Source organism: Cucumis melo, chromosome 12 (genome assembly GCF_025177605.1).
Source record: "Cucumis melo cultivar AY chromosome 12, USDA_Cmelo_AY_1.0, whole genome shotgun sequence".
In the NCBI taxonomy this organism is placed as follows: domain Eukaryota; kingdom Viridiplantae; phylum Streptophyta; class Magnoliopsida; order Cucurbitales; family Cucurbitaceae; genus Cucumis; species Cucumis melo.
In genome coordinates this window covers 15603084-15612758 of record NC_066868.1, presented here as the reverse complement: position 1 = coordinate 15612758, position 9675 = coordinate 15603084, and the positions used below count along the sequence as shown (strand labels likewise).

At 35.3% G+C, this 9675-nt stretch overlaps 1 long non-coding RNA gene across 4 annotated transcripts; it reads right to left on the bottom strand.

Annotated features, from left to right (window-relative positions):
* Positions 1 to 5226: 5226 nt before the first annotated feature.
* On the bottom strand, positions 5227 to 9458 carry LOC127144369 (uncharacterized). 4 transcript variants are annotated; one of them, XR_007816030.1, is made up of 6 exons: positions 9235 to 9458; positions 9045 to 9128; positions 8859 to 8958; positions 8562 to 8611; positions 7195 to 7758; positions 5227 to 7087 (listed from the first exon to the last, which is right to left on the bottom strand). It is a non-coding gene; the product is annotated as an uncharacterized LOC127144369 (long non-coding RNA). The 4 variants fall into 4 exon arrangements; XR_007816032.1 differs by having other exon boundaries at positions 5229 to 7087; positions 7692 to 7758; XR_007816033.1 differs by lacking the exons at positions 5227 to 7087; positions 7195 to 7758 and having other exon boundaries at positions 7774 to 8611; positions 8859 to 8969.
* Between the last annotated feature and the right edge of the window lie 217 nt (positions 9459 to 9675).

Below are 9675 nucleotides of genomic sequence, written 5' to 3'. Positions count from 1 at the left end.
TAAGTTCACTCTAGCCACAACGTCCATGCACACCACATAACAGCTATTCACTTGATAGAAATAAGACTAATGGTTTACTCGCATAGAAGCACCACAATCATCACATAGAAATCAATAGCTTTGTCTTTTTCAAACAACAACATCAACAGCAACAGAAAATTACATAGATATATATGACGCGGTATGCATAACCACAAACTTAAAAGGAATGCTTTCAAATACATTTCTTTACGAAAATCATTCACAAAGTTGATCTTTGCTTTTACCAAAGTCAATTACACAAGAACACTTAGTTTACGAAAGTCAATCACGAAGTACTTGGCTTTCTTCTTTTCGGAGCATCTAGCTCATTTTCTCTTCTTATAGTTTCATTGGCAAACACAGCTTACTCTTAGCTCTTACTCGGGAACGACTTCTTAGAACAATCACTCCTTCTCATAACAACCACTCATTTCTTCTCACGATAACCATTCTTTCTTTGGTCCCTTTGGTCCTATTTATACTAATCCTTTTGTTTGGTCAAACTCCACCAAAACCCTCTTTACCCGCCAGTTTCGAATTTACCTTACACGTGTCATCTCGTTGCTTGTCGAGCCATGCAACCAATCTAAACTCGACGTGTAGTCAGCTCTCAACTTGAAATTAGACATTCCCTTAAGATGCTAACCTTAGTGTCTTGGGAAGCCAAGCTTCTTCCTCGCCTTCTTCTTCTCAAAACAAACTATAAACTTCAAATTCTTTTTTCTAACTTTTCTTCACATTACCTCAACAGAACGCCTAACTTCCATTTTCAACAGAATGCCTACTTCACTATCGCAAACTTTCACCATGTGTTGTCTTTCCATAAAACGCAACCTTCTTCAAAATGCCTCAAACTTAGCCAAAATAATTTTTTTTATCAAGTTCTTCTTCAACAGGACTCTTCTATTGGATCTGGACCTCACATGCACAACGACACTCTTCAAGTCATATAGCTCAGGGGTCTTTAGTGCCATGATGAGCGTAGATACTCTCTTGTTCGATGCTTAAGGCACCTTTTTAAATTTTTAAATATATTGCCCTTTTGTGCTTTTTTACTCGATTTTGGGTTGATTTTGCATCGTTTGACTTCTTTACTTCCCTTAATGAATATTTTCTTCAATAAAAGAGATTTAATCCATATATTTGACTATCTCAAGTATTTTAAACATAGAAAGCATATGTCACACCACGCCCTAGGTTTTCCGCTCTAACCTAGATCGTGGCATGAAAGCACTTTTTGCAATGATCTTTTTCAACCTAAAAGCCAAGTGGACAAGTTTTATAAATTTCTATGGAAAATTCCTCAGCATCTTCCTTAACCTTAAAATATGGGTCAGCCAAACCTGGAAAGAGAGAAAATTTTCACTTCTCTCGATCTATATATATTCTTCAGGCTCAAAATAACATTGAGTGTGTCTCACCACATACTCATCCAAACTAGTCCATGTTAGATGTATTTAAATAATGCGTATAAAGTGTGGGCTACCCATATAAGTTAATAATTTATCGCATTGGGTTATTTTATTTAATTGGGCCTATTATGTGATCTATTTAATTATAAGTACCAGGATTCCTAATTGAGTATGGACTAAATGAGTAGAAGCCTATTCCTAGATTGATTAGGATTTAATGGGGATCCTAATTAAACTAGTATATAAAGAACCCCAGGGCTATAGTCCCCTATATACCAAAACAATAAGCCCTCATTCTTTCTTTTATCATATCAAGAGAAAGATCTCACTAAGGGCATTAAGGGTTTTGGTTGAGGAAGACAATGGCCATTTTACAGCATCAGTTTATAGTCATCATCACATCAAGGAGATGGATTCTAGTATGTAACTTATTCTTGACAATTTAATATGAATGAACTTGGGTTAATCTATTATATAGATTTAAAGTATTTATTCTAATTATAAGTGGCATTAGAGCATGAATTTCATGTTAAATTGTTGAAATTTGTTTGTTTTCTATTGGGTTCTTGATTCAAGATTTGATTAAACATATTGTGGTTTTAAGTTTAATTGATCTTGATTCAAGATTTGATTAAACATATTGTGGTTTTAAGTTTAATTGATCTTGATTCAAGATTTGATTAATCATATTGTGGTTTTAAGATATTGATTCAAGATTTGATTAATCATGTTATGATCATGTTGTAGTTTCAAGATTTGATTAATCATATTGTGCTTTTAAAGATTTGATTAATCATATCGCGGTTTTAAGTTTAATCATTCTAGCTTCAAGCTTTGATTAATCATATTGGATTTTTTAAGTTTATTTATTCTAGATTGAAAGATTTGATTAATTAATCATGTTGTGAATTTAAGTTTAATTGATCATGTTGTAGATTCAAGATTTGATTAATTATAATAATGTTTGTGAATACAAGTTTAATTGATCATGTTGTTAATTCAAGATTAATAGATTCAAGATTAATTGATCATCATGTGGATTAAACTTGAATGATAATTTTTTTTGGGGATATTCACATGTTTATGTTGCTTTAATTGTATTTTAATGTACCCAATCAATGGGTGAACTTAAGTAAAGATTATTTAGTGTTCTTCCTCCATTATTTTTTGCAATAATAAAGTTATTATTATTGTGTCTTATATTTTAGATTGAATTGATCAAAATAACATGTTGCCAAAGTAGCCTCTGTTATCTAGATTAGTTTAATTCAAAAATATAAGATGTGCAAATTCATTGATTTATGCCAATAATTATCGACCCAAAGGAAGATAATTATTTGGTTGAGTTATAAATATGTGTGTGGTAATGAGTAGGTGACAGTTATAAGGATTGCTCATGTGAAAAATAGTTAGTCCAAAGAAAGTCTAATTTTTTGGCAGAGTTTACCGTCAATACTTTGATTACTACGTTAAGAGTACCGTTTACAGTTGATGTCTTTACCCAAAGGTTGAACATCAATATTGTGTTAGGTATCTTGTAAAAGGAGCCTACCATATATGTTAAATTATTTTGTCATATTTTTTTATGACATCTATTAATTGTGAGCATATAATTTATTTGCTTGTTCTTTGTTCAGTTGGTCTTACTCAAATATCTGGTAATCTGACTTCAATCCATAAGCTGAATGGATTGAATTTTAAGATCTGGAAGGAAAACCTGGAGATACCTCTTGGGTGTATGGATTTAGACCTTGCATTAAGGACCAATAAACCTACTTCTACTAAGGAACAGCCGAATATGACTAATATTGAGAAGTGGAAATAGTCAAAGTTTTCGAGGTTCTATCACTGAAAGTGAAAATGCCAAAAAGTTTCTTGTTGAAATTGAAAAACATTTTACTAAAAATGAAAAAGGGGAAGCAAGTAGTCTTTTTACTACTTTAACTTCCATGAGGTATAAGGACAATGGAAACATTAGGGGTACATTATGGAAATGTCTAATCTCGCTAGTAAACTAAAGGCACTTGATATTGAGATAAATGAAAATTTACTCGTGCATTTGGTACTTATCTCTCTTCCTACACAATTCACTCAGTTTAAAATAAGTTATAATACTCAGAAGGATAAATGGAGTATTAATGAGTTTATCTCACAATGTGTGCAAGAAGGAGATAAGATTAAGAGAGAAAAGACAAAAAGTACTCACTTGGCAACTAACTTTCATGGTAAGAAGAAAATGAAACCTACTGATGCTGTAGAAGGGATATCTCAGTAGAATAAGAAATAAGGTATGAAGAATCCTTGTTTCTTCTAAAAACGAAAGGTCATCTCAAGAAAGATTGTCCCAAGTTCGCCAAAGGGCGTGTAAAGAAGGGTAAACTTATTACTTTTGTTTGTTATGAAGTTAATTTAGCTTCTGTACCTACAGATACTTGGTGGGTAGATTCTAGTATGATTGGAAGGCACTTCCAGATGTATTTGGTCGATTTCTTCCTACACCTACCTATAAAAAATTTCCAATTCCTTAAAGAAACAAAAACTCCATCTAATAATTACACAGGAACAAAATAACTCACAAAACGAGAGCTTCTCCCAACTGAAAAGGATGAGAAAAGGAATAGATTCTCATTTAGTTGTTTTTGTACCTTTGCATTCTGTGGATTCACATGGATATTTTCTAGATTTTATACCGAACGGATGAGGGAGGAGAAGCACCAGACGACTTGAGACGGAAAACGGAGATGAATAGGGAAGAGGAAGAGATGACAGCGGCTAGAGGTTGATTTCGACGGCGAACGCATATCACGGTGGACGCGAGGGTTTTTGCGAGCGTTTGGTGAGCTCCTTCAAGCGACTCCAGGAGCATTTTCAAGAGAGAGGGAAAGTCGAGTTCTATGGCGGCTAGAGCATTTGCGAGAGAGAGGGAAAGTCGTGCTTTCATGAATTGGAGAGCGTTTGCCAGAGGGAGACTGCGACAGCCGAAGCGTTTGAAGAGTTTTTGCCAGCGTGTTTGCAAGAGGAAGGAAAGTGTTGCTGACGAAAAAGGAATAATTATTTTTTTAAGAAAAATATTTTAATGACGCAAAAATTATGTTGTTAATTAATGACATAAAATTTTTGTCAAGAAAATTAAATAACGATGAAAAAATGTGTCATTAAAAATTCCACATTTTATATTTTCAACGATACATTTTACTCCACGCTACCTTTTTTTTTTAACAACACAATGTTTTGATTAGTAGTGTCATTAAAACCCATTTTTCTAGTAGTGTCACATAAGTATATCCATGCAGGGTTACCTATGGAGCCGACCGCCAAATGATGCTCAAAGATTCATCTATGTGGGTGATGGCAAAACAGTTGAAGTTGAAGCTATTGGCAATTTTAGATTACTTTTAAAAACTTGTTGTTTTTTGGATTTGAATGAGACTTTATTGTATCCTCATTTAGACGGAACTTAGTTTCTATTTCCAGTTTGGTCAAATTTGATTTTTCTTATTCTTTTGGAAATAATAAAGTTAGTGTTTTTCAACACTTCAACCTTATTGGTACCGGTTCTTTAATAGATAACCTATATAGGCTCGATTCTTATGCTCCATCTAACAAGGTCCTGTTGTCTAAATCATGTAGTACAAGGCATAAATTAAATGAGAATTTTGCTATATTATGACACAAGCGTTTAGGTCACATCTCTAAACAGAGAATTTGAAGATTTGTGTTAGATGGAATTCTTGATTCCCTTGATTTATGCAAATTTGAAGTTTGTGTGAAATGTATTAAGGAAAAACAGACAAACATAAGAAAACTAGGTGCCAATAGATGTTGAGACATCTTAGAACGAATACATACAGACATTTGTGGACCATTCCCTACGGCTTCTTGGAGTGGACAACAATACTTTATTACGTTCATAGACGATTATTCAAGATATGGGTACCTATATTTAATTCATGAGAAGTCTCAATCTTTGGACGTTTTCAAGTCTTTTAAAGATGAAGTTAAACTTCAACTTGGAAAGAAAATTAAGGCTGTCAAGTATGACCGTGGTGGTGAATACTACAGTACATATGATGGATCAGGTGAACAACGTCCAGGACCCTTTGCAAATACCTAGAGAAATGTGGAATCATCCCACAGTACACTATGCCAGGGAAACCCAACATGAACAGTGTAGTGGAAGGGTAAAATAGAACACTTGGGTGTGGCACTAAAGACTGCAACATATATCCTCAATAGGGTACCTAATAAAGTAATAGTTAAAACCCATGATGAGTTGTGGACAGAAAAGAAGCCTAGCATTAGGCATCTTCATCTATGGGGTTGTCCAGCTGAGACTAGGTGTCACACTACCTTCCGGACTACCTGTTACCTTAGACCGAAAGATGGCGTGAAGCCGACGAACAACGCTTTTCTGTACCTGTATCTGTCGACTCTGCTTAAAACTTTCATGTGATGAACTTGCCAATCTAGTATATAAACTATTATACATGCAACAAAACACAGCGGATCCTAGGCTAGTCAAACACATACATGAAGTGTACCTCAAAATTTACCGATTTCACGAGTAAACCTAAAGACACCTTAATCCAAATATAACCAACAAAATTTACACAACTACAGCTCCTTAAGCTTATACAAACTACAGCTCCGATGGTTCTTGCCACAATTCGTGCATGGTGTTCGCCTGACGATACTAGCAACGGACTCCTGGCCTGGTTGCGATCTTACTGTTGATCTAATGGGTTGACTAGGTATTCTCTGGCTTTGTCTCTGAAAAACACTACCATAACTCACGTTCCTCGATGATTGGCCTCCAGAGCGATTCTTAAAATCTTGACGGCTTAAAATATTTATCCCAGGCGTGAACCTCCGCTGCTCACAGCCATTAAATCCACTAGTTGTTGAAGTCCCACGACTAAGCTCCACTGCTGATTTCTCTTCTGTTATACTCTGCTCCATACGATGGGCAGTCTCTACTAACTGAGAGAAATTTGTCCACTTAGCAATGGTTGTAACTGGGGTACGTATTTCAAAACGTAACCCTCTTTCAAACCTTCATAACCTATCACTCTCAGAAGCCACAATAACGTCAGCATACCGTGAAAGCTCGGTATACTTCCTCTCATACTCAGCCACTGAAAGTGATCCTTGTTTCAACCCCAAAAATTCATCCCTCTTGGCTTCGCAATATGTGCTGGGATAATACTTATCTTCGAATATGCCTCTAAAAGTCTGCCAGTCTAAAGCACGTGCATCACTGCGCCTTGCTAATATATATTAACACCATCCTTCAGCCTCTTTTTGCAACAAAAATGTGGCCAATCTAATCTTTCGCTCCTCAGGACAATTCATCACATCAAAACACTTCTCAAGCATATTCAACCAGTTCTCTGCATCAGCTGGATCTGTGGAACCCTCAAATACTGTAGCCCCTAACTTCTTCAGCCGTTCAATTCCGTATGCCTTTTCTGGATCACTAGGCTCTGCTCTATCTGGCCTTCCTATTTCCTGTGTAGTTCTCGCAAACTGCTCATTTTCTGCCCCACCTCGAACTCTTAGGGTACTAGATTCCCCTACAGATGGACCTTGGGTAAGACCTTGCATCCTGTCTTGATTCTGCCGGCGTCGTCTGCCAGTATGTAGTGGCATGACTCCTATAATATGTTAACACATTAAACATACTATAAATACTTAACTCAAATGCATGATACTAAATGTCTACTCACATATTAATAATAATTGGACTCACTTCTACCCTTACCTAGACCATACTCCACTAGTTCCCTTTAACTTGACTTTCAATTATTTACTTTCCAGTTTCTTCTTAGAGCTAACCGCTCTACCTTAATTCCCATGGAGCAAACTGCTCTGATACCAAGTTGTCACACCCCCTCCTGGACTACTTGCTACCTTAGACCGAAAGATGGCGTGAAGCGGACGAACAACGCTTTTCTGTACCTGTACCTGTCGACTCTGCTTAAAAATTTCATGTGATGAACTTGCCAATCTAGTATATAAACTATTATACATGCAACAAAACATAGCGGATCCTAGGCTAGTCAAACACATACATGAAGTGTACCTTAAAATTTACCGATTTCACGAGTAAACCTAAAGACACCTTAATCAAAATATAACCAACAAAATTTACACAACTACAGCTCCTAAAGCTTATACAAACTGTGGAGCATCTATAACATACAAGGGTGTATATACATCATAACACAACAGACTCTATGCCCAACTCAAAATACGTACTGGCAATCGATAACGGAGCTTCAGCAGACTAGGGCAGTCTATCAAGCACCGGGAACTCGATCTCTATCTGGAAAATGGGTAAAACATTTTAGAAAGGGTGAGCTATGAAGCTCAGTCAGTGACTCAGTTTAAAACTATGAATTTAAAGATAAGAGCACGTGAAAACTTTACACATATAAATCTGTTTATACAAGTCGTAAATGTAAACATGTAGTAGTAAGAATAGCTTCCTCAAATACTCAGCATGTTCGTCATTGAAATCTAGCAAGGCATATCAAGTATATCGAAGCATTTTAACTAACATGACAAATCTACGTTGTGTAGGATACACCCAGTACAACAACGTTTACAAGCTCTACGATGTAGTGGGGCCTGCCCAGCACTCCCATCGTCTTTGTCATAGTGGGGCCCACCCAGTACTCACGACAACATTGTTGTTACGGAGTACACTCAACGTCAACAACGGAATCTAACCAGTGTGCACACGGTAATCTCTAGCCTCAAGCTCAAGATCTCAGTCATGTAGTTAATGAAAATTTCATAAATCATCTATAACTATTAATACATGCCTGCTTATAAATTTTACACAAAGCTCGAACTTTATTCAGCTCTTTCGTGGAAAACTGTAGTTCTTAAAACAAAACTTCTTACTAATTCATGCTTTGCTTAAAACATTGTGGTTTAAATACTTTCCAAATATTTAATATCTACGTGCTAGCATAAATTTCTTTAAGAAATCTAGTCTCCAAATGTATACTTGAAAATAGTCATGAAATCAAATACCTTTCATAGCCTCGTAAGTAAACATTTATCGCATTCAATCATAATAACAGTTATGGATTATATTTCAAAGTTGGTTTTGTCACTTACCGTCTTGGGCTAGATCCTTGGTCTATAAGCTCGGTTTAATTCTTCTCGGCCTGCCAACAATCCAACTGAGTATTAAAACTCTAAACATTCTGGTTTCCTAAAGATAATATATAACATGTCGCACCAAAGATGACGCTCACGAAAACAAAGCTTAAGAAATAAAATCCTATTTCAACAACTCTCTGAAATTTCCAGATTTCTAACATAAACTTCAAATGACTATAACTTTCTCAATACTTAACCAAAATGAGTGTTCTTTATATAAAAATCTTCATTTTGAGATCCTCTAAAACTTACCTGAAGACATGTAAATCTGATTCCCCGTGCATAAACTCAGATAACCCTCAAAACAGAACCACTTCCAGAATCGCGCGCACACGACCTCTTTAACTTGTTCCTACAATTTAGCTGATTTTTAGTCATTTTTGGTTCACAATTTCTTCATGAAAGTTATAGTAAATTGAATAAGCTTTCCAACCATACCAAAAGAGATTCTAACTCCCCAGGTACACTCTGAAATACAAGAAAAACCAGAGACCTCCTCATTTTGAGTGAAAACCAACTGCCCTGTTTTCTTCATCAAAAAGCACCCAATGAATATCCGAATTTGCTCCAACTTTCTTCATAAAATTTCTTTTCAAATGAGTTAACTTTCAGTAAATGTAAACCTAACCTCTTAATTCCTTTTGAAGAGTTCAAACTGAATTAAAAACCAGTGATGTGCAGAATGATCTAAAATTCAGCCATGGATACACTTTGCTTGAGTTCTCTTTCTCTTCTTCAACCTCAAAATTCTAGTAAAATTCCTCTTCTTCTTCCAAAATCTCTCTTATATGTTCTCTACAAATTGAAGAAGAAAAAAAAATGGAAGTTGGATGAGAATTTGTCTTCAAAATGCTTGGCGGTGAAGGGAAGAGAAGAAGAAGAAGAAAAGAAAAAATGAAATTTTCTTCTCTTTTTCTTCTTTTTATCCTTTCTTTTTTTTCTTTTCTTTAATTTATTTAATAAAACTATTTAATATATAAATATATATCACTTAATTTCCATTTTTTTCCACATTTAAAGAAATTAAACCAAGAAAATATCGGGTTTGCACTAGGCCTTACAGGCCTAA